Genomic DNA, 24,626 nt, shown 5'->3' with positions numbered 1-24,626 from the left:
GAATCCTTGTAGTCTCAAATGAGCTGTGACCACTGCCATACACTTCGTGAATACTCTGGGAGCTGTAGAGAGACTGAATGGTAGGGCATGAAACTGATAGTAACTGGCTCTCAGCCGGAAGTGAATCAGACTCCTGGAGCGTTTGACCATTGTGATGTGGTAATAAGCATCCCTGAGATCTATTGAGAACATCCAATCGCCTTCCCTTAAAAAAGCGAGAATGGACTGAACCGTGACCATCTGGAATTTGGTTTGGGGCGACAGACTTGTTCAAGCTACTGAGATCCAGAATGGGTCTCCAGTCCCCTGTCTTTTTTGGCACCAAAAAGAATCTTGAATAGAATCCGGATCTGCATTGGTCTGGTGGGACTGGTTGGATGACTCTCTTTTTGGAGATAGCTTTTTTATTTCTGATGCTGTGTCTTCCCTTTGACTAGGTGGAATGTCGGGAAGCTTTTTTGGAAGTGTTGATTGATAAGAAAGAGGAATGGTGTAACCTCTGGTGATTATACTCTGCACCCAATGATCAGTGGTAATAGAGTGCCAGGCAGCTTGGTGAAGAGAAAAATGACCCCCGACTGCTTCCAGAGTTAAGCAATCAGGCTGCTCTTCAGGAGCACTGGTAAGGCTGTCCAGAGAAGGAATCCCTGGAGCCCTGGTTATAAGGACCCGCCCCCTGCCCCTGCCTCTGTAGGGGCATCTTACAGAATTGTTACCCTCTCTGCCCCTAGGGGTATCATCACTAAGTGCGGCACAGAAAGGACCCGAAGATTTTTTGTGCCACATTTTCCCACTCCTCTGATTCCTGGAAAAAGAAAATTGAGGGTTGGAAAACCGTAGGCCTACAGCAGATAAGATCTTGCTGTCTTGCTCACACCTGGCTAGCATGTCCTTCACCTTAGAGCCAAAAAGGGATAATGCTTCGATGGGAGCATTCAGCAAGGAAGACAAAGGGATCCGTGAGGTCAGAAATGCGCATCCAGGCATTGCGTCTAATGACACTGCCTGAATCCGCCTCTCTAGCCGCCCCTTTGGTTACATGTGACCTCACAGAGGAGTTTGAGATTGATTCCAGGGTTGCGACCTGTGAGACAACTTTGTCCCTTACCTCGTCAAACACTTGTCCTGCAAGTGTTATAGAGAGTTTGAAGATCAAGTCCCTCTGGAGCCTCGTGAAATGTGCCAAATAGTTCAGAGACCATATGGCACTGGTCGCTGAAGCAAAAACTCACTTCCCAGGTCTGTCCATCACCCGGGACTCTCTGTTGGGCGGGTGGACAGCAGGACTCTCCTCAGCCAAGTCCTTTTTCATGGCCGCCGCCACCACCATAGCGTCAACTGGTAACCATCTAAACCAATGCAGGTTCTCCTCGGGCGGGGAAAGAATTTTGTCAGGTCTCCGAGGGATCGCCTCAATGGAATCAGTGTTCTTCCAAGGGCGTTGAACAACAAGCTGGATGAGCTCGTTGGCAGGTGGGGTCACCCAAGAGGTAGACGGCCGGGTGTGAAAAGCCTGCAGGAACACGAGCCCGTCAGACAAAGGGTTGAAGGGCTTTCAGGTCACCTCTCTGTTTCAGCATTTCAAGGATGTCTCCAAAGGAGACATCATCAGAAGGTGACCGTGGGGACCCTCCACCATCATACTCCGTGTCTTCCGTTAGAGACTCCTTGGGCGAGTCTATGTGCTTCCTCTTGCACAATCTCTTTCGAGGGGGCTCCTCAGTGGGGGGCCTCTGAGGAGGACTCAGAAGAGTGAGTACCCTGAACAGGGGTGTCCTGCGGCTTCTCCGTCCAGTGCCCTGGGGAGGTGGTCTGTGGCAGCTGTAGCTCAGGGGATGAGAACTGGGGTTCCGACATCAATGGAGTGCTTCCAGAAGCAAAAGCCCTCTCCATTGCGTGAAAAGCAGGTCCACCCTAACAGGGATGGGAGCCTGGAACAGAGAAAGACAACCTTGGGATCACACCCCACTCCAACGAACCTGCCACCATGGACGGAACCTCAAGCAGGATCGGTGCAGACAAAACAACTACCAGCACCGAAGACAGAACCGAAGGCACACCCGGAAGTGTGCCCCGAGCCGAGGAGCCCACCCCCCAATCCCGAGATTGAGGAAGGACCGGTTCCGCAGGAATCGAGGACTAAAGGGGCAAACCCAGAGCCTGAGTGAGGTTCACTATAGGCACTGAAGTGGTGAGTTCCGAGAAGGACGTCAGAGCAGAAAGCTTTGGAACCAGAATGTTCAAAGGAGGACGAGTAAGATGGAATCCATGGAGAAACCAACCCAAATCCTGAAGGCGGCTAGGTCTTAGAAGGTGTGGGTATGCCCCTAACTGCCAACAACTGGTCCTTAAGACGCATCACATTGAGTTCTGACAGGCTCCTGGTGGATCTAGTGGATACTCCGGACAGGGAGTTAGGTCGATCAATGAATGGGCTATACATTTGGCCCAGGAACGGATCTAAGGAAGGAAAGTATCGGGTCCATGGTGCAAGGTCTGCCAACACTGATGTCTCATGTTTCAAGACCGGGATCAAAGGGGTCAAGTCCAGTTTAATGGAAACAATGCTCTGTGCCGAATGGGCACTCTGAGACGAAGCGAAGGGTTCCAATGTCATATGAGGGGCAGGCACCAAAGGCGTGCACTGAGCTGGAGTGATCACAAGTGCCGAAGTCATAGCAGGAGTGGTGAAGTCTATTGTCGGTGCTGGAGGCAGAATTGGAACCAAAGCAGGTGCAGATATTGTAAGTTTTGAAGTGCTCAGAGCCGACAAGGACGGTGCCGACGAGGCTGATTTATGCTCAGAGGACAACTTTGGAACTTTTGGTTTCACAGGCTTACCTTGATCACCTGAGGGTGAAGAGGGAACCGAGTGGGATCGCTTTTTGTCTTTAGTAGGAGGGGTTGAGAACTCCATCACAGAAATGGGCTTTGAAAAGGGAGACTTAAGTAACCCTTTCGTATCAATTTATTCTTGCGCTCATTCAGAGTGTGTTGACTGAAGCTATGACAAATGCCACAGGGAGGTTGTACCAAGAGATGGGGCGCCTCCAGGCAATACACATAACCATCGTGAGAGTCACTATTAGGGAACTTGCCATTACATGAAGTACAATGCTTAAAACTTGAAGTACCCTTCTTATCTGACATCTTGAAAGAGAGACAACAGGCTAGCACTTCAACAACAAAATCGAAAACGAGCCTGTTTTGGCAATTCAGACAGAGTTCAAAACCACACAGTATTATAGATATACACAAAACAGAAACTTACTATTGAAAGGCACTAACAGGTTAGGAAGGAAAGTAGGAATACCAACTATGGTATTGGAGGAATATCACAAGGGTATGGAGAGAGGGCTGTACCAACAATGGTACTTGAAAATTTACCAACGCGTAGAATAAGGAAGAAAATCTAACTGTAATTTGACACAAGAAAGACTAACACTCAATAAAGGAAGAAATCTCAATAAGTGTTTCACACAAAAAAATTAAAAATGTTTTCACTTAGCTGAGAGCACGGCTGAAACGTGGCTAAACGGCTACATGGGAAATGAGATCTGAGATAACAGAGAGAAGGGCATTCTGGGTAGAACTTAGCTCGAGAGTTTTTTGGCTGGCACAAGCTTGGTAATAGGCAGACTCGGTTCCGAGTGCTCAGAACCAAACCCCATCAGTGATGAATGGAAAGAAGATTAACAACATCAGATCATGATATTCTATAACAACAAAATAACAGCTATAAATGAAAAATTGTGCTTCTTTGTAATTTATATAGAACTAACTTCCAAGTTTTGATAGGGTCATACAAAACCTTTGATTAATTAATTACAAAAAGAAGTTACGTACTCACCATAACATTCCATGTTTCTTGTCCATCTCACCTTCATTCTTACTGGTTGGGTTCGAAACTGATCATTGGTTCTGACTCGGCCGAATACTAAAGCTCGAAGACTTCCAGTTGGATCGTGGCTGAATCCCTATCCAATCATACACTGGTGTAGTTTCCCAGATCTTGTTGGCTGATAATCATAGTAATGAGTCTATGTGTATAACATTCTGTAGAATATACAGATAAGAAAGAAATCAGAGAACTTCCTTGCCAAAGGAAAGAAAACCTCTAAGCCCTCCAACTGACTGGGCTGGAGCAGACAGGAGTTTTGCCAGCACTGGCATCTTCAGCAGTCTAAGCACCACCCTATCTACATCCTCATCCGATAGGCTTCTGGAGGTCCTAGAGGAAAGGGATGGTGAATGAGATCTCTGTAAAATGGGGGATCGCAGGGTAGGGGAGACCGGTAACAATTCAGGTGACCAGCTCTGTATCGGAGTCTCTCTCGGCTCCGAACTCTGTGGTGCCGAGGATGTTGATTTGTCTGATCCAGTAGGGTTTGGATCCGATGGCGTTGTCTTTGCTATCTTCTCTGGTGGTTCTGAGTGGCCAAAAGAAAATGAAGAACATCTCTTGGCAGGTTAGTCAGTTTTAGCAGACGGGGATTTACTGGAAGTGCTCTGACCTTCTAAGGTTTCAGAAAAAGGAGTCTTTAGAAGTCCCATTACAATCAGTTTATTTTTCCTCTCTAATAAAATCCTAGAGCTAAAGGAATGGCAGAAAGTACATGACTCTTGCAAGTGGATGGCTCCAAGACAGTACATGCATATATTATGTCCATCGGTTATGAACATTTTCTGGGAGCATTTCTTAAAGCTGGATGGCTTTGTTTCCTTCTGATCCTTAGACATCACAAAGTGGGCAACAAGGCACAACTACCTTTTACACTAACTGAAGACTAATACCACACTTTAAGAGTATAAAATTCAAGCACTCTAACAGGTTATATAAATATATATAAATGCACACCACACACTAACATAAAACATCTAAAGATTTAAAAAAAAAGTACAATACACCTTAATGATTTGCAGAGGAAAAGGAAGTAGCTTTGCCCTCTAACTTAAACAGGCACAAGCTAAGCTAACTACAAGCTTAGGAGGAGGATTAGAAATAACAGTGAGTTGGGCGCACTTCTAACTTAAACATTGTGCCCACGGAAAAGGTTAACAAAACCCTAAAAAACACGGGTTAGGAAGCTCACATGGGATAGGAAGAAAAAGGCCTGATGAGAAAAGAGCAACAGCCAACCACAAATGCAATAATGGCTAAATATATGTAAACGACACACCCACCGAAAGAGAACTCACTCACTAAAGAAGTTATATAACTAACTATATAAACAAAAAACTAGGAATAAAGACAATTTCTTTGAAAAAAATTCAACACTTAGCCATGGCCAAGATGAAGAGCCTCGGATCTGTTTAGCAGCAAATGTGATCTGGGGAACTACAGCAGTGCATGACAGGAGAGAGATTCAGCCACGAGCCAAGTGGAAGTCTTCTAGCTTTAGTATACAGCCGAGTCGGAACTGACGATCGGTTCTGAACCCAACCAGTAAGAATGAAGACGAGACAGGACAACATAATATCAACTAGGTATTAATGTACTCTTGATAAGACTAACAGCTGCATGGCTTATAAACAGGACATGGCAAGTATCATACAGCAATTGGACAATTGAAATTCTTCATTACAGTCAAGGTGTCCCACAGGGCTCTGTCCTAGGCCCATACTTGTTTAAACTGTATCTTTTAGATCTATCTTTTTCATCTCAGGTGTTCTACAGCCTGTATGCAGTTGACTTGAATTTGGGTAAACTGTTTACATGAGTTGCAAATAGGACATGACTGCAAAAGAACTTGACTAAATTGACCACTTTGGCACAGGAGAATAATATGCTGATAATTACATTAAAAACCATATGAGATTTGGGAGACATCAATTGAGAGGTGAATATACAACACACAGTAACAAACTGTAGATTCATTTAAGGACCTGGGTATACAGGTAGATCCACCTTCAAGTTTTTTTCTAATCATACCCACCAACCTGATAGAATTATATAAAGTAAAGCTGGTTTCCCTCATAGTAATAACATGCACTTGATAGAAAAATGATTATAATTTGGTAGAACTGTTTTTCTTTCACAGTAACAGGGGTTTGGTAAAACTGTTTCCAGTTATAAACAGTGTGATACTTTTATAAATAGCATGTAACACAGCATCTGCAAGTACAGAAAAGAAATATGCAGTAAACAAGTATGACTAGCTTAACAGAATGTGTTTGTGTGGAACAAAAAGTATTACACTTCTGAATGATTTTGTAACAAACGGCATTAACAACAGAGTATTGTTGAAGTATCAAAAACAGTTGACTATATACAGATATTGAAGTGAATAAATCTGTTAAAGGGAAGCGGCTAACAGCAGAAAGTTATAGACTATCCTATCAATGAATGATTTCGGCTTGCTGTGGAACTGTTTTTCTCTGGATGAGATAAGGATGCAGACAAAAAAGCTTTAATACAGGAAATAATGTTTTATCAAGGACAAAGTTTGAATCTAGATAAAAGTGACTAAAAACTAGTGGACATTTAGTAATTTGAGTCATCTGAAGAGGTGCAGTGCAATGTATCTGACAGTAATCTGTGTTGTAAAGAAAATGTCAAAATCTTGACTGTAGTGCTTGGTCGGATTGTTTCAATAAAACTTTCAGTAAATATGAATACACAGTTAAACAGTACCTTAGTCTGTGCAACCTGCTGTTAATTCAATTTAATAGCGGTGTGCTCTTTTAAATATTTGTAAAACTACTACAAGCACTAGTTAATATTTTATTGGTGCCAACTTCCAGTCAGTACTGGACAGCTCAGCAGTATCAGGTACTTCCAAGTGAATGAAACCGAGATTTTGTCTTTGCTTCTCCTCTGAGACGTTCACCGGCATTTTCGACAGAGAGAATTCCCAGTTTGCAGTTTTGGTCTAAAGCCTGGTCATCTTCTAGCCATTTCTGAAAACGGTAAGCTTCTTTTTGAAATAACATGGATACCATCAAGGACATAAGTGCTAGATGCACACATTCTGTGGCCACAGACTTAAACGAGACTCCTGAGAAAATTTGGACATTATTACCTCAGTGGCATGATCAAGCCAGTAGTGATGTTAAATGTAATAAAGCATTGTTCGGCATAAACAAAAGTGAAAAAGTTTATATGTGTAAATGGATTCATTGTTTTGATCAGTATGTATAAAAGTCAAGTTGAATGTCTTAACTGTGAGGACAGATATCCTTGTTTTTTGTTTAATATGTCATAAAACTGTGCTACAGCAATTGTCAGTAAAGACTATGCAGGACAAGTCAAAATTGTCAGATGAAGTCAAACGTCATATTTTGTAATGCCAGTTTCTACCTTTTAGAGAGAATTCCAGTTATTTTTAGATCATGCTAAAAGCTTACAGATTGTAGAGACTGCTGAAATGTTTCATACCTACTGCTCGCAGTGGGATGCTCTTAAAGATAATGAGTTATCAGACAAAGCTAGATGATAAGTTGACAGAACTAAATAAGAGACACATGCAAATGTTAGAGAAACGTGAGATACATGTTAAAAAGAATATGCAAAATGTCTTAAACATTTTGACCTGGGCTAATGCTGCTACACATACTGTTATGGATTCACAAACAGGATAATATGCATGGGGACACTGACACAGAAGTTCCTACACATGAGTTACAGGATGCAAAAAAGAAACCTTTGAATGCAATGGCAAAGGAAGCAGAATTACACAATAATATAGGGGAATTACAGAAACAGTTACAGGAGTATACAGTTACAAATGCAGATTTACAGAGACACGTGCCAGAACATGTTAGTTCAGATAACAATAACGCTCCAAATGTGGAGGTAGTGAAAGGTTCTCCAGCTGATCTCTACCAATAGTCTTGTTTGTTACAAACCATTTCTCATTAGAATGACAATAAAGGTATTTTTTACAATATGTTGACATTTGAAGATTGGCTTTCGTATACAGCTGGCAATGCATGGAATGATTCACTGCAAATATGTTTCTGGTATTCATTCCAAAGTGTTTTAAGACTTTTGTTGTTTTTAATGAATGGATGCTTGATTCTAAGTTAAACAGAATCTTCTTCTTCTTTTTCTTTCGGCTTTTTCCCGGTTAGGGGTTGCCACAGCAGATCATCTGTCCGCTCATGATTGGCAGTGGAGTTTTATAGTGTCGAGTTGCCAACCCGGCACACAACCTTCCACAGAAGGCACACACATGCACGCACTCATACACAGGGAGGACATGCAGACACCGCACAGAAGGCACCCCAGCAGAGAATCGAACCAGAGAACCTCTTGCTGTGAGGTGGCAATGCTAACTGTTGCACCACCGTGGCCACCCAATTCTATGTTAAACAGAATAATCCTGGCATATTTCCAGGGTCAAACTTTAACTACAAAGTTAAGAGTATTTTAATATTACAGTTTCTGACAGGATGCTAGAAAAGGCAGAGCATTTTAAATTGGCTTTAGATGACAGGGAAATGAATGACCCAGAAATGCAAAAGAGGCTAATACATGCATTTGGAACAAGTAAAAGGAGTACCAGGTGACAATAAGTGTATTTATGAGGAAACTGCTGACACATTAGAGCAATGTGTTCATAAGCTGAGAGGGACAGTAATGAGTGACAACACAGATATTTTTAAGCACAACATTTTTTCTCTTGGTACTGATGAAGATGGGTTTGGCTGTAGGATGGGGTAGAGGTGGAGAAAGTTGGGGGATGAGAACAGGGACGTACTGAGAGTAGCATCAGCCCCTCTGATGATATAGACAAATTGCATGTTTTTCTATACACAAATTGCATGTTTGTTTCTGTAGAAAACTTGGACATATCAAGCAGGACTGTGTATACTACAGAAAATGGAAAAACAGGCAGATAAAGGAGAATTTGCAAGGAACTCAGAATATAAAGAAGTCAGGAAGGAAAAGCAAAGGTTGCAGGATGATAACATAGAGGGTCAAATGTTTCATAATAAGGCAAGAGGGAATACTAAATTCCAGCAATATGACAGTGAAGGGAATGCATATCCAATGGGAGCTATGCAAGATCCTTCCTGTAGCTTAAAATATAAAAGGCAGCAGGCTGTATGTCAGCAATTGCTTCGTCCTGCATATGCAGTGGATGAGGATGATGATTCCCAGGAGCAAGAATACAATATTTGTGTTGTCAGAGAAGTTTCCAGGCATCTGAATGATGACAGTGATTCACAACAAGGGGGTGCTCCCCTACTGAGATAGTTCAGTTAGCATTTTTTATATGAGGAAATGATGGTAGACCTTTAACTGACATCTGGGAAGAGAGGATGCCATGGAAAAATGTCTTTATAGACCCAGGAGCAGCAGTTTCTCTTACAAACAGAAGGCTTAAGCCAGATTCCAGAAAGAAAACTTTGATCTTAGGTTTTAATGGTAGTGCATGTGTTGCAGTGGGCAGTAAGCCTGTAGAAATTAAGTTTATTCAGGATGAAACTTTGGTAATGGAAACATTTTTGATGCATCTTAGTTGTGGAATGACCATAATAGGAATGGATTTTTAAACAGGCTAGGGATACTAATCATTTTTCCAAATGTATTTTGTGGAAAACAAGAGAAGAAAGTGAACTGAGTGTTAATCAAAAGTGCATGACAATACAAGTTAGCCTAGCAGAGAGCAAGGGAAACAGGACAGTGGCCCTGACAGATGAACAAAGAGATATTTGGAATACCATAGAGAAAGAATTTCAGATTTTATGGGCAGAAACAAAAACAGACTGTGGGAACTTAGCAGTTCCGATTACAGTGGAAAGTGCAAGGGATTACATTTCTCCTTTCCAAAAACAGTATCCAATTCCAGCTGAGGCAGCAGATGACATGAGGAAATGCATTTTAAACTGGGAACAAGCAGGCACAATTCAGAAGGGATATGGTCCAATAAGCCACCTATTTGGCCAGTTAAAAAGAAAGATGGGAGTTACCATTTCTTAATACACCTTCATAAGGTTAAACACTACTCACAGCTGACAGCACATTTGATATCAGGGATTCCAGAACTAGCAACTTGCATAAAATCACAAAGTAATTGGTTTACAGTGATAGATTTAGCAAATGGATTTTTTGCAGTGCCACTTCAGAAAACAGAATGGCAAAGATTTGCTTTTACCTTTGAAAATCAACAGTATGTTATGACTACATCACCTCACGGATTTCAGAACAGTCCTGTCATTTTTCATCAGATAGCAGAGACATTCTTATAGGATGTGAGCAAAGATGACAAAGTTATTCATTATACTGATGACATTATGATACAGTCAGAGACTGTGGAAGAACACATCACAGCTGAGAAAAGTTCTAAGACAGTTGGAAGAGCCAGGGTTCAAAGTAAACAAAGACAAAATGATAGTTTTTGTCACAAGAAGTAAAATTTCTAGGAGCCATTATCAGACCGACAGGGACGACTCCTTGTCAGGAAAGGGTGAGGGGCATTCTGAAATTGCCAAAGCCTTTGACAATTTCAGATTTGCATAAATTCATGGGAATCATGAACTACAATAGGGGAATTTATACAGGACTATGCAGCGAAGCTCCTCTCTATAAAATGTTGCAAGATCAAAAAGAAGAGTTGACTCTACAATGTAGTCATACTGAGGAAGATGCATTTGAAAATGTTAAAGCAGAAGTTGGCACAGGCAACATAGCTAATACCTCTCACCAGTAAAGGTGAAGGAAACACACTCAGTGCTGTTACTACACTCTTGGCCAAAAGAGGTATCTCAGGGGAATGGTTACTAAGTTAAGACTGGTTACTCTTTGTAACAGGATAATGACTGCTGTAGAAAAAGGATATTAGCCTTGCATTAAACAGCTTTTGGCCATTTACTGGGGACTAAGACAGATATTTGGCAATGTTCTCAGAGATTACAGTTCAAACTCCAAATCTGACAATCAAGACTTTGTTAAATGACAGCGAGATAAACAAAATCACTGAAGGGGTTAGTCAGACTGTTTTTTTTTTTTTCCAAAATGGATAACTACTTTCAGTACAAAGAATGTACAAATACAGACAGGGGACAAGTACTACTTATCCGATTTTACTGGATATGAAGGGAAGGTGCATGACAGCATGCAAATTTGCAGAAACTGGATAAGCCACCATTAAAGGCAGATTATGACTGCCACGTTCCTACAATGTATGTAGATGATGCACCTTTCTGGAAGGATGGGAAGTACTACACTGGGTTTGCAATAGTGACATTGCAAAAGGGAGACAAACCAATTATGGTTACGTTATCAGGATACATGTCAGCATAAAGGGCTGAGCTAGAGGCTGTAAAATATGTTTTGCAGCATTTACATCCAGTAAATATTTACAGTGACAGTGCTTACTTATATAGTAAATTCTCAAAGACTGCATATGGCAATGTGGGCGAAAAGAGGGTCTACTGATACTGCAGGAAAACCTTTGAAGCATGCAAATGTTTTACAGGATATGTGGAAACTTTTCAAAAGTACAAGTTGCGAGGACAGTTCAAAATTTAATGTTAAAAGCTCATCAAAGGCAAATAAAGAAAATGCAAAGGGAAATGCTTTGGTGGAAGCTAAAGCACAGGAAGCAGATAAGAAGGGTTAAGCCTTTATATCCTGCAAAGACTGAAGGAAAAGTTTGTGAACTTCCAAGTTTCTGAAGTACGATTTTTGAAGGAAGGAAAACAAGTAGATAAGGATTAGAAAAAGATTCAAAAGGAAAAGGGGGAACCAGAGGAATTGGAAAATATGTGCTACAGAATGATGGAGTAGGTGGATATTTCTATGTTTTCAAGACAGAGAAAGGGATAAAACTGCCATACATTCCATATCAGCTGGCAAAACAACTAGTGAAGCTTAATCACCAAATTTTGGGACATGTAGGAACAGAAAAGTTATGGACAGTAGTGAAAGAAAAGTATTGGAATCACATTTGAAAAAACTGTGTCAGGCAGTGCAGGGTGAATGCTTGAGTACAAGAAGCCACAGTTGCTTAGGGTACCTGTAGCAGATGGACCATGGTACTCTACACAAACTGACTACGCAGGACCATTGCTTCCTGCAAAGGGTGGGTATTGCTCCTTGCTGGTAGTGGTAGATGTTTTTTTCAAAATGGGTGGAAGTAATTCCAACCAAGGGAATGACAGCTAAAGTGACAGCAGAAGCACTTTGGAAAAACATTTTTTGCCATTGGGAATGGCCCTGGGCGACAGAATCAGACAATGTATCACAATCTGTCAGTAAGATAATGAAAGTACTTTGTAAAATGCTAGGAATGCAGCAAAGGCTTCATGATCCATATCATCATCAAATGGGACGGTAGAAAGAATGAATAGAACCTTAAAGGACAGGCTGAAGAAATGTGCCTTGGGAAAGGAAATAATTGGGTAAATCACTTACCTAGCATTTTGATGGGAGTCAGGGCAACATCAAATAGCAAGACAGGACTATTTCCATTTGAAGTGATGACAGGCAGAAACATGCCCTTACAGTTTCCTTTTGATCTGGAAGTACGTAGTGAAAGACAATTGTTAGAAGCAGCAAAGCATCAACAATGGATGGAAGACCTGCAGAAAGTATGCCAAGAGATGGCCGAAGAGCAAGGGTTCCATTTGTAGGAAAAAAGTTCCAACATTGCCAGAGGCAGAGGATATTCAGTTGGGAAGTAAAGTCATGGTAAAAAATGTCAGTAAAACTGGTCCATGGGACAGTAACTGGAAAGGACCTTTTGAAGTAAAGGAATTTATTGGACCTTTGGTCCAAAGAGTAAAGAATGTGAAAAATCTAAAAAACAGATGTTGGTACATAGAGATCAGTGTAAAGTAATTAAACAGGGAGAGCAAACGAAGGGTAGGTAAATAATATTTTATTTATCTATTTTTCAGATGCCCATTTACCTGTTTATGAGACCAAAATTGCCAGAACAGGAAGAGAAAATGCTTTTATTGGTAAAAGTTCCCAGAAAACAGTTTTGGAAATAGAAAATTATACAGTTAGTTATTATAATATATGCAGTGGATATTGCATATAGCCTGAAAAGCCGATCAATACCAAAAGACAAAAAGGGATAGATACCACATTGTAATACATTTACAGTAATACAAATGGTATATGCAGAAGTAAATAATGCAGCTGAATGCTGGCTATGTGCACCAATACCTATGACAAAGGATAGAGTATATTTTTCAGCAGTACCCATGACACTAAAAATTTGCTAAAAATTAGTAACAGGAATGGAGTTTGTAGCAAACCAGACAAGGTAGATGTTCCAACTTTAAAAGTAAGGACAGGTCCAAAAGGAAGTGTATGTATACAACAGACAGGATCAAACCAATAGCGGGTCAAAGAATACAATATCACAGTAGCTAGGGGGTGTTTAAATACCTGGAAAAGGAGTTAGAAGGAGCAGAGGTGAGTATTTAGATCAACAAAAGCTGGAAAAAGCAATGAAAGTAATGAATACAATGTTCGACTGGACAGATTGAAGGCAATGTCCCTCTGCAAATATCAGGAAAGATGTAGCACAATTTGTATGTTACAGAATTTTGGAGGATACAAATGATAAGGACATAAACAAGTTTGTGACTAGTCTTAATCCAAGGCTACAGGATTGCAGTACAAAAGCATACAAATGGCTCCTATGGAATGGGAAGGAACTTGTTATGTAGGCTACGTAATACCATCAATGAGATTAACTGAAGAATTACCAAAAGGTAAAATAAGAAATGCCAGGAGAAAAAAAGAAATGAAAAAAATAGTACTGGTACATTAGCTCAATCATGCATCTACAGTCATGACATAAATGCAGCAGAAGCAAAAGGGTTAAAGGATATGGATTTAGAAGATGGGGTACTAGCTGCAGCAGGAGTTTTTCCAGCATACGGAGCTGTAAAGAGTATATGGGAATTGAGAAAGCTCAGTAAATTATTAGAAGTACTGTCTAATGCCACATTTGGGGCAATCACAGACATAACACTGAAAATGACAGCCATTAGGATAACTGTACTACAGAATAGGATGGCACTTGATTACTTGTTGCTTCGCAGGGGAGGTGTTTTTGCTCAGATCAGCGAGGAGGGCTGTACTTATAATCCAGACAAGACAGAATCCATAAAGCAACATTTAAGTAAAATACAGCTAGTATCTGAAAAGGCTAAAAAGACAGGGAAGAATGACTGGAGTGATTGGTTAAATGGGTTATTTTTGGAATGGTGGGCAACCATTATCACAGTTTTAGTTGCTATAGTAGCCATTTTTTTGCTGATCATAATAATGTGCATCTGTGTTAAACTTTGTATTAAAAAGGCAATCAGGTATCAGTTGTAACTTATGCAGGCTACAGAAAGTAACAACCAACAAAGCCATTATTTTTCTGTAAAATTCAAAGTTTAATTTAAATTTTGATTGAAATTTTTTTAGTTTTCAAAATAAAAAGGAGGAATTGATAGAAATATATAAATAAAAATGGCTTCCCTCATAGTAATAACACGTATTTGATAGAAAGATATATATAGTTTGGTAGAACTGTTTTTCGTTCACAGGACTAGAGGTTTGGCCAAACTGCTTTCTATCATAACAACAGTGTGATATTTTTTTAGAAATAGCTTGCAACACAGCATCTGCAAGTACAGAAAATAAATATGCAGTAAACAAGTATGATTAGCTTAACAGAATGTGCTTGTGTGGAACAAAAAGTATTATACTTCTGAATGTTTTTGTAACAAATGGAATTAACAACAGAGGCTTGTTGAAAAATCATAAACAGTTGAATGTATGTAGATATTCACGTGAATAAACCTGCTAAAGGGAAATAGCTTACACAACAGAAAAAGTTACAGACTATTTTATCAATGAAAGAATATTTTGGCCTGCTGAAGAACTGGTTTTCTTTGGATGAGATCAGGATACAGACAAAAAAATGCTTCAATACAGGAAAAGAATGTTTCATCAAGGAAGAAGTTTGAAACTAGATAAAAGTAACTAAAAAAAAGTCTGGTGGACATTTTGTAATTTGAGTCAGTGTATCTGACAGTAGTCTGTGTTATAAGGAAAATGTAAATATCTTGACAGTAGTGCTTGGTCGGCTTTTTCAATAAACCTTTCAGTAAATACGAATATACAGCTGAGCAGTATCATCGTCTCTATAACCTGTTAAATTCAACACAACTGGTTAATGATAGTTATAGAACTAGCTTGCAAAAAAAGATTCATAAAGTTGAGGAAATCAGAAATGATGAAGTCATTGTTTGTTAGTTATATTTGACTCAAACGTAAGTATGGAATAACAATATGGAAACCTTAAAAGAAAACAAGCATGAATAAACTGGAAAGACTACAGCGGAAATATATCAAGAGCATCCATGGATGTGAAAATTTAAGTTATTATGAAAGACTACAATATCTGAACTTGTACAGTGTCTTATATAGATATTTAGGATACCTTATTGATGTACACAGGGCATTTACAGACAACTACCTCTGCAGATGTTTGGGTTATCAAAAAGGGGTAGATAATCATCAGACAACCTATGTAGAACATTCTATAGGAATGAGAAATGTACTACTTAGTTCTCTGACAGAGCAGCTGATGTATGGAAAAGGCTAACAAACTACATTACTTAAAATCCAAGTTTAGATATTTTTAAAAACACCCTGGGCACTTATTACATATGAACAAGGTTTTAGTAAATTACTAGGCTAGAAGGGCATGAATGCACTGCGTAAAATATTTGTATGTATGTATGTACATTTTATCTTTTACTTTTCCAAAATAAACTCTCACTTCTTCCTATCTCAACTGTATTCTCATACTCTCTTTTAAATCCCCGTATTCCTTGCATTCCAGAGAATATACTAAGACAATCAAACTCTCCTCCTTCACAGAACATACCTCTTTCCTACCTACCCTCTATAAGCTTTCAGACTCCACCACCACTACATATCCTTCAACCCTGCAACTTCTTTTTCCTTCTTAATCCCTATTTCTCCACCACCTAATCATGCTACTACTCAGTTTATGCTCTATTCTTGTCCTGCTACTGGGCCATTTCTCATCCTATCATGACTCTACAATACCTCTCAATATCTCTCCAGCTCTATCCCAAAAAACACCAATTCATACTTCCTCCTACAGTCTCCACACATTGCACCAAACCTATTTAATAATAACCTTCACCCCAAATATAGACTGATAAACTCCATTTCAACTCAAACCAAAATAAAATTAAGATGAAAAATACTCTCCAAAAAACAAGTATCAATAATTCCCCAATACATTACTTTTTTTCCTAGGAGGAGGCATTCACCCTAATCTTGGCCCTACCTATCACAATGAACATCAAGAAAATTCTCTTTTACACACTACTCTAAACCTACAATGGTCAATCCCCAACCCCGGCAATCTAACTTTTGCTGCCATAAATGTTAGAAGCATAAGAAATAAAATTGTTGAGCTACATGCTTGGATTCACCAGCATAAGCCTGATATTCTCACTGCAACTGAAACTTGGCTTAAACCCAGCATAAATTACTCCAAAATTACACCTCCTGGCTATATCATCATCCATAATGACCATATAAAGAGGAAAGGGATGGTATTGCTTTAATATTTCCCAAAAATGACCACATTTCCCCTTACACAAACCAATACCAAAATTCAGTTCAGTAAAGCTTCTTATTACTTTCCTGAAATTAATCAATAATAAACAGATATGCATTACTGTTCTTTACATTCCTCCTGGCAACAATACAGCTATACTAGAAGATATCCTGCATTAAATATCCATAACAATTCCACAAGAAATACTACTACTAGGTGATATGAATGTCAATTGTTTGGACATAAGTTCACTCTAGATGTAGGGGAGTTAAAGTTTCACACAACTAATTAATAGCCTGACCCAATATAGAAAGACATCAATTTCCCAGTTAGACTGGCTTCGAGTTTCAGACCATAGCAAATACATTACCTCAAGTACAATCTCTGTCTCAGTGATCATCTCCTAATGTATACAACCAGACCCCAGTGGGTCCTAATGGAGAGATGAAAAGTCAGCAAGTAAAGGAGAGTAGTAGTGCTGAAGTTGAACTCATCCTCAAGTCTTGGTGAGTACCTTCATGAGGTGGAACCTGTTTTTCACAAAATCTCACCAAGGCGACACTGACATACTGACTGTATTTATATAGCATATATCATGGAGAGAAGTCAAAAACAAAAAAAAAAAAAAACGATACCTGGGTACACAAGACCCAGGATAAAAAAGTGCCCAATCCTGGTAGGCGCACTGGTGCCAGGACTGGAAAAAATGACAGTGTAGAATCCTCAAAATACGGAAACATTCCTACAATGTGGCCAGGCCAGGCCCAGGGGGAAGATGGCCCCCCTGTTGTAGAAGAAAGTAGCAGTCCACAAAAGTCAAACACTGATTGGCCAAAGAAGAGCCATAAAGATGATAAGGTGGACTACTGAGGATAAGAAAGAAATTATGTACTGTTACTATTATGTAAAAAGCCCAGAATTTCCAGACACAAGATATACAAAATGATTAAGAGAGAAATTAGAGGAAAGAAAAATACTTCCACAAGAAAAACAGTCAGAAGGTTCAAATAAAAATTTGCGGTCATTAATACATCAGATTTTTGAAAAACAGTACATAGATCAAGAAACTTTGATCTTTTTGGAAAAAGAAGCATCTGAGGAAGTGTGAAAATATAAACAACAAAACCTAGAGCTATTTGAAAAATACAAAACAAGAAATATGGGCATGGGAAAGAAAGTGAGATTTGATATGATACAATATTTATGCAAAGGAGAAAGCCACGTTAACTAATATAGAGAAGGCAGTCTCAAAGATATTTGAAGAGAAATACAGGTAAAAGCATCCAGGTGTGGAAAATTTGACAATAAAAAAATAATATCACAAAGATGTAATGTGGAAAAGAAGATTAGTAAAGCAGAAGTTAAAGAAATAGAAGTTGAAGTTATGGAGTGCCTGTGAAGTGAAGGATTTAATGCAGAAGGTCTAACACAGACTATATCACAGCATGATGGAGTTGAGTCCCTAGAATAAGGAAAAACAAGAAGATCAGGAGACATGTGAAGAAGAAATATGGACATGGGAAAGGAAGAGAGATTTATTATGGTGCAATATTTATGCAAAGGAGAAAGCAAAACTAACCAATACAAAAAGAGCAGTACCAAAGATATTTGAAGAGAAATAAAGGCAAAGGAATCCAGATATGGAAAACTTTACAATATAAAAAATAAGAAGACTAAGAGGAAAAGTAGAAACGAGATTAGTAATGGAGAAATCAAAGAGAAGGCTTCAGTGCAGAAAGTCGAATGCAGAAAGCACCACAACAGGATAGAACAATGGGTATCAAAATTAAGGGGAAACCAGTGGAATTGGAAGCAATTGGTCAGGTGCCATATCAAGATACTTTGCAGCCTTCCACAGGAAACCAGTATAAACGTTCACGTGAAGCTAGACAGCAAGGAAAGGAACAGGAAACTGTGGAAACTCTGATGCAGTCAATGTTGAGGAGTGATAGGCCAGTGAGTTCCCATATGACAGAGCAACAGATGACACAGGATGAAATTGAAGAGAATGTGCCACAGGAAGATGCGATAGAACTTGCTATAGAATGCCTGCAGGAAACAGAAAATAAGGCATGTGCCCTCAGTTTGGAAGAAAATGAGCTAAGAGAAGAGTTGCTTGATTTAATGGACATGGATAGATATATATCAATGAGTGAAATAGACTGCAGAAGGTCATTAAAACCCAAAAAGTAAGAAGTCTGATAAAACAAATGAATGCAGTAATTAGGACTGTCCATAGAGATCCACGTGGTATAACAGAAGTGAACAGGATAGATTACTGTGCAGCTAAATTAATAACTGATAAAGTTCTACCACAAGAACACTGGGTAGTGAGGGAAAGGAAGGGGAGAAATCGAATACCATCATGGAAATTTCAAATAGAGAAAACTACAAAGCAGTTAAAACAAGAGGTGTCACTGTTAGAAGATTATAGAAGAGGAAACAGATCAACAAAAATACCAAGAAAGAGAGATGCGATTAAAGCAATGCACAGTATTACAACAGACCAGGATCTATCATGCACTATTGCAAATAAGCTAAAAATTTCAGCACAGGCGGAAAAACTTAGAAGATACATAGATAAATATAAGGGAAAAATACAAAATAAGCAATTTATTGATTCTCCCCAACAAGTTTTATGGAGAACTGAGAAATAAGGTAAGAGGAACTGAAAGACCACCAAAAAAAGAGGAAGTAGATACATTTTGGAGAAGTATTTATGAAGATCCTGTGGAAAATAACAAAGATGCTAAATGGATAGAAGAAGTAAAAGAAAGAATAAGAAGTTTAAAGGTATAGGATATGAAATGGGATGAAGTAACAGCCAGAGAGATTGAAACGAAAATTAATATCTTTGCACGAGGATTTAGCCATTAGTAAGAACTATTTATATGCGTACCCCGAACGATACCACACTGGCTGACAACAGGCAAAACAATGCTCTTTACTTAAGAGTGAACCTGCAAGCCATCCTAAAAATTATAGACCAATAACTTGCTTTCCAACGACGTATAAACTATACACAGGAATGGACACTGACATAGTTTACAGTCATTTAGAAGAAAACTCAATTATGGCAGTAGAACAAAAGGGCAATAAATGAAAGTCATATGGAACAAAGGATCATTTGTTTTTAAATAAAGCTATAGTGGAGAACTGTAAAAAAAGGAAGAATCAAAGTATGGCATGGACTGCCTACAAAAAATCATTTGATAGGTATCCCACATTCATTGATAAAAGAGTGATTAAAATGTGCAAGATACACCCTAAGTTGATTGACTACATTACAGTAACCAGAAAACAATGGCAGACTACTCTGCAATTAAGACATGATAAAGGACAGATTATTATCCCCGGGATAAAAATTCAAAGGGGGATATTCCAGGGTGACTGTGTGTCACTGTTGTTATTCTGCCTTGCCATTAACCCATTAAGCTCTTTACATAACAGCTTAGGCCATGGCTATAATTTGGCAACTAGAAAACAACAAAGGCTAATGACTTATCTTCTCTTTGTCAATGATTTAAAACTGTATAGCTCATCAGATGAGGAACTGAAGGCACAGCTGTAGGTTGTCAAAACATTTTCAGATGACATTAGAATGTCATTTGGTCTTGATAAATGTGCAAAAGCAACCTTTAAAGCAGGAAAACTGCAGCACCAGGAAAACAGTTTGGGACAAGAATGCGATATAAAAGAACTTGAGCAAGAGGGAGTGTATAAATACTTGGGGATTGATGAAGGATCAGCAATGCAACATGAACAAATGCGAATAAAACGCAGTAAGGAATACTTTAGAAGATTTTAATTAATCCTGAGAACAGCACTGACATCTATGAACAAGATCCAAGCTCTAAATCAATTTGCTCTTCCTGTCCTAACTTACAGTTTTGGAGTGACTGACTGGCTCCAAAAAGTGTTGGACAGATTAGATATTAAAACAAGAAGGACACTTCATGCTCACCAAATGATTTATAAAAATCAGTGTATACCAAGATTATATATTCCTCGTTCCGAAGGAGGGATGGGCCTCCTTGAAATTGTTTACATGTATAGATCTGCAATCATTGGACTCCACACATATCTACTGAACTCACAAGATCCAAATGTACTGAAAGTATTGAAACATGAGGAAAATAAATCAAAGATGACTTCTCAGCTTAATTTAGCAGAAGCATATCGATGTCAAGCAGGAATGGAAATCAAACCAGAAGGAGATAAAAACCAAGCAGCAACTGAATGTGCCAAAAAAAAAAACAAAAGAAAGAATATAAAGTGAAGGACCAGATGAGAAGGCAAGAAATGTGGAAAAAAACATAAATATAGTTGCAAGTATAGAAAACTTTTGGAAGAACCTCATGCTGATCAGGAACAAACGCAGGAATGGTTAAGGACAGGCGAATTCAGTCAAAGAAATGAAATAACCTACGTACACGCTGGTTTACAAAGTCCATTGAACATGTGGGAGAAACAGACAAATGTAGGTTTTGTAAACCTGAATTGGAGACAGTCACTCACCTTGTTGCTGGTTGTGACACACTAATGGCAGAAGGACTGTATGCTGAAAGGCATAATAATGTGCACTGGGCATTGCGCAAACATTACGGTACTGAAGTGGCTGAAAAACACTGAAAACATGAACCTCAAAGCATCATACAAAATGATGAAGTTTATATCACATGGGATCACCCATTACCAACATTCCAAAAGAGAGATGCTAGAAAACCAGATATAGTGGTCCAAGAAAAGAAGACAAAAGTAGCACTGATCACTGAAATTGCCACACCCAGTGACTACAGTGTCTCACAGAGAGAGACACAGTCATAAAATATCAGGATCTCCAGGAGGAAACGACAGCAATGTGGAATAAAGATACCCAGACAGTCCCAGTAGTAGTAGGAGCAACGGGTCTTATAAAAAAGAATTTACAATCGTATTTGGATATGTTACCAATACATGTAACTCCAACGATCTGCAGAAGGAGTCATTACCGGGCACATTGCAGATGCTGCGAAGAGCACTACTGGCTGACATCAAAGATTGATACAATACTAATTTCATGAACTTTAATCATACTTTGACTTAGGAATGGGGTCCATTCCCATCATGGTATTAGAAACCCAAAAGACTTGGAGAAATTAAAAAAGCCAGACATCTTACATCACTTAAGCAGCATGTTTATAAAATAACACACAAATAACACACCTTTCCAAATTTCAACAAAGTGTTTATTACTGACCTAGCTATTAACTGGAACTTCCTAAAACCCCTCCCCCTAGATGATGCTGTAAATTACTTCAGTGCAACTTTCCTGAATATCCTAAATAGCCTTGTGCCTCCAAGAAGGAGGAGACTTAAAACCAAGTAATGCAATTGGGCTAACCAAAAACAGTAGAAAGCTAATTCAGGATATAGAAAAAGCATGGAAAGAATGGCAACAATATAAAACATCACATCTTGAAAACTTCAGAATCTTTTGCAATCGTACTAAAAAGCAAATTAACAAAGACAAAAAAAACTATACTATAGTAATTTCAGAATAACAGTTAACACAACCTTAAAAAATCTGTACAGCCATTAAAGAAATCTTCCATCCCGGCCATAAATTCAACCCTAAATGCTCTTCCAATAATACATCACTCGAACTGAAATACAATTCAATTCTAATTTCATAAAGAGTAAAGCATCTCCAACCAAGGATTGCCCAACATCTAATCCTAACACTGCCCAGCAGCCATGTACACTACCATTCACTTTCACCTTCACAATAAAACTACTTTTAAACAAACCCAAACCATGTTCTACTTCAGCTGATGATCTTCCAAGCGAATACCTTAAAATAGTAGCCGCTAGCATTGCCTACCCTGTCTCAATCCTTATAAATATGTCAAACCAGGATTCCCACATGCCCTCTCTCTCTGGCAAAAGTCACACATTATCCCTCAGCACAGAGGAGGAAATTCAACAGACATTACTTTAGACCTATAACAATCTTATCGACCTCATCAAAATACCTGAAAAATACTTTCAAACGTAATAAACCGTCTCCTGCAGGAAGAACTCCTATTCCCCACACAACATGGCTTCTCTCCTTTCCATAGTACTAAAACTGCAATTCTAAACTATATAGGTACTGTCAAAAAGTTAGACATAATGGCAAACTAGTCTCCTCTTTATTTCTGGACTTGTCTAAAGAGTTTGACACAGTTTGTCACAGCAAACTTTTACTTCAAATGTCCTCATTAGGTCTCTCTCATTCAGTCCACCCTTCTATGGTTCAAAAGCTACCTGTCAAATAGGTATCAGTCAGTAAAAATCACTCTCTACCCTCTCTCCATATCTCCCAGTCACCACAGGTGGATCACAAGGCTCTGCCCTTGGTCCCCTCCGCTTTAACATTCTCACCACCAACCTCCACACATTCACACAACAGACCTCCCTAACACAGTAAGTAGATGACTCCACATTCATTTACACATCTGGCAATGTGGCACACCTTAAAAAAGTACCCAGGAAGCTTTAACAGCAAACGAAATATGGCTTTGCAATTTACAACTTTCTCAACCCTAAAAAAAAAAATACTACCCCCCCCCCCCAAATCCCTCAAACATGAAAAAACAAAATTTAAAGTCCTCTCTCTTGAAATACAACTACTGAAATCACTTCTCATAAATGTTTAAGGATGATAGTGGATGATCATTTTAAATTCGACCTGCATATACAAAATTGCATAAGAAAAACCCATCAAATAATAAAGATGATTTACAATGAAGTAACTAAAGTTACACTTGCCACTACTTATATTCTTCCCACACTTCTTTATGGCACTCCCATCCTTACTAGCATTCAGACATCATAAAAATCAAAACTTGAGCAATGCTATAACAAAACTAATAATACACTAACAAACTTGCAGCAAGTACTCCTTTCAGAAATCACCACTGTATAAGCACTACAAAGCCTAAATTAGTTAGAATTACCACATTAACTAACATATATGCAGCTTCTTACTCCCTATAAAAATTATCCAGAATCCATCTGCTTGTCCGGCACTAAATAACATTCTACACAACTATGTTCCCAGTTGGTCATTACGTTCCATTGACCAAACTCCTGTCTGTCCGCAAACCTATCAATTCTGCTGGCATTGTCTGTACTCATAACATGTTGGTAAGGCCTGGAACTCCAACTCTCTATTCATCAGGTTAATACCCTCCCTCCCATCCTTCAAAGCCATTCTGAAAGACTTCCTAGCCAAAAGCTGGCTTTGTTCTTCCTCAACACCAGGATAAACTATATCCTTAGATGTGAACAAATACCTATTCATACCTTACATCTTTTTACCCTCCCTTCTTCACTCACTTCCTTACTTCTAACAATTTCTCCCCTCTGGCTTCCTCTCTAAATACAAGAAACAAACAACCCCTGCAAGTAAAGCAACTGCCAGGTCCCAAAATTCACAAAAGTCAAAGTCAATGAACAGCAGACAGTGGTAAATAGCACATTCTGATATATTTATTGTTGGTGCTAAAAAGCACATTATACCATAGAGTGAAAATTTCATCAGACGGGTTTCGGCTGTAACAATAAAGCCTTCTTCAGTGTGACATAACAAATAACAGTAAAAAGACAGAAGGAAAATCCCTCTATTTACACGTGTGGCAATCAAGCCTAATGTCAATCACCTCAATTTCTTAAAGGTACTCATTCAAACCTGGAGAAAACAAACCTCCTAATTTTATAATCTATTTTTTCTCCATTCGATTTAAAATTTCATGCCAACCAGCAGTTTTGCATCTGTTGCCTTGGATCTTATCTATAATTGTGAAGAAAAAACTGGCACTGGGGTGTTTAACTGTGAGCTTATATAAGGCATTAGTAAGACGTTTATGTCTAATATCTCACAAGTGTTCTGCCATACAAAACTTAATAGCCCTAGAAGTTTGTCCCACATAAAAAGCTGAGCAACTACACGTTGCCAGATAAACCACCCAATTGGTTTGACAATTCCCAAAACAAGATATAGTGTAAACCATGCTTGTATTACTACTGCTAAAACTGGGG

General features: G+C 38.9%; 1 protein-coding gene across 1 annotated transcript in view; it reads right to left on the bottom strand.

Moving 5' to 3' along the window:
* Nucleotides 1-24,626, bottom strand: part of CTC1 (CST telomere replication complex component 1) — a 1,463,250-nt gene that overhangs the window by 722,373 nt on the left and 716,251 nt on the right. The gene's annotated exons all lie outside the window — the stretch shown is intronic.

This window comes from Protopterus annectens, chromosome 4.part1 (genome assembly GCF_019279795.1).
Source record: "Protopterus annectens isolate FY-2018-M chromosome 4.part1, PAN1.0, whole genome shotgun sequence".
NCBI lineage: Eukaryota > Metazoa > Chordata > Ceratodontiformes > Protopteridae > Protopterus > Protopterus annectens.
This window is presented reverse-complemented; position numbering and strand designations above follow the sequence as displayed.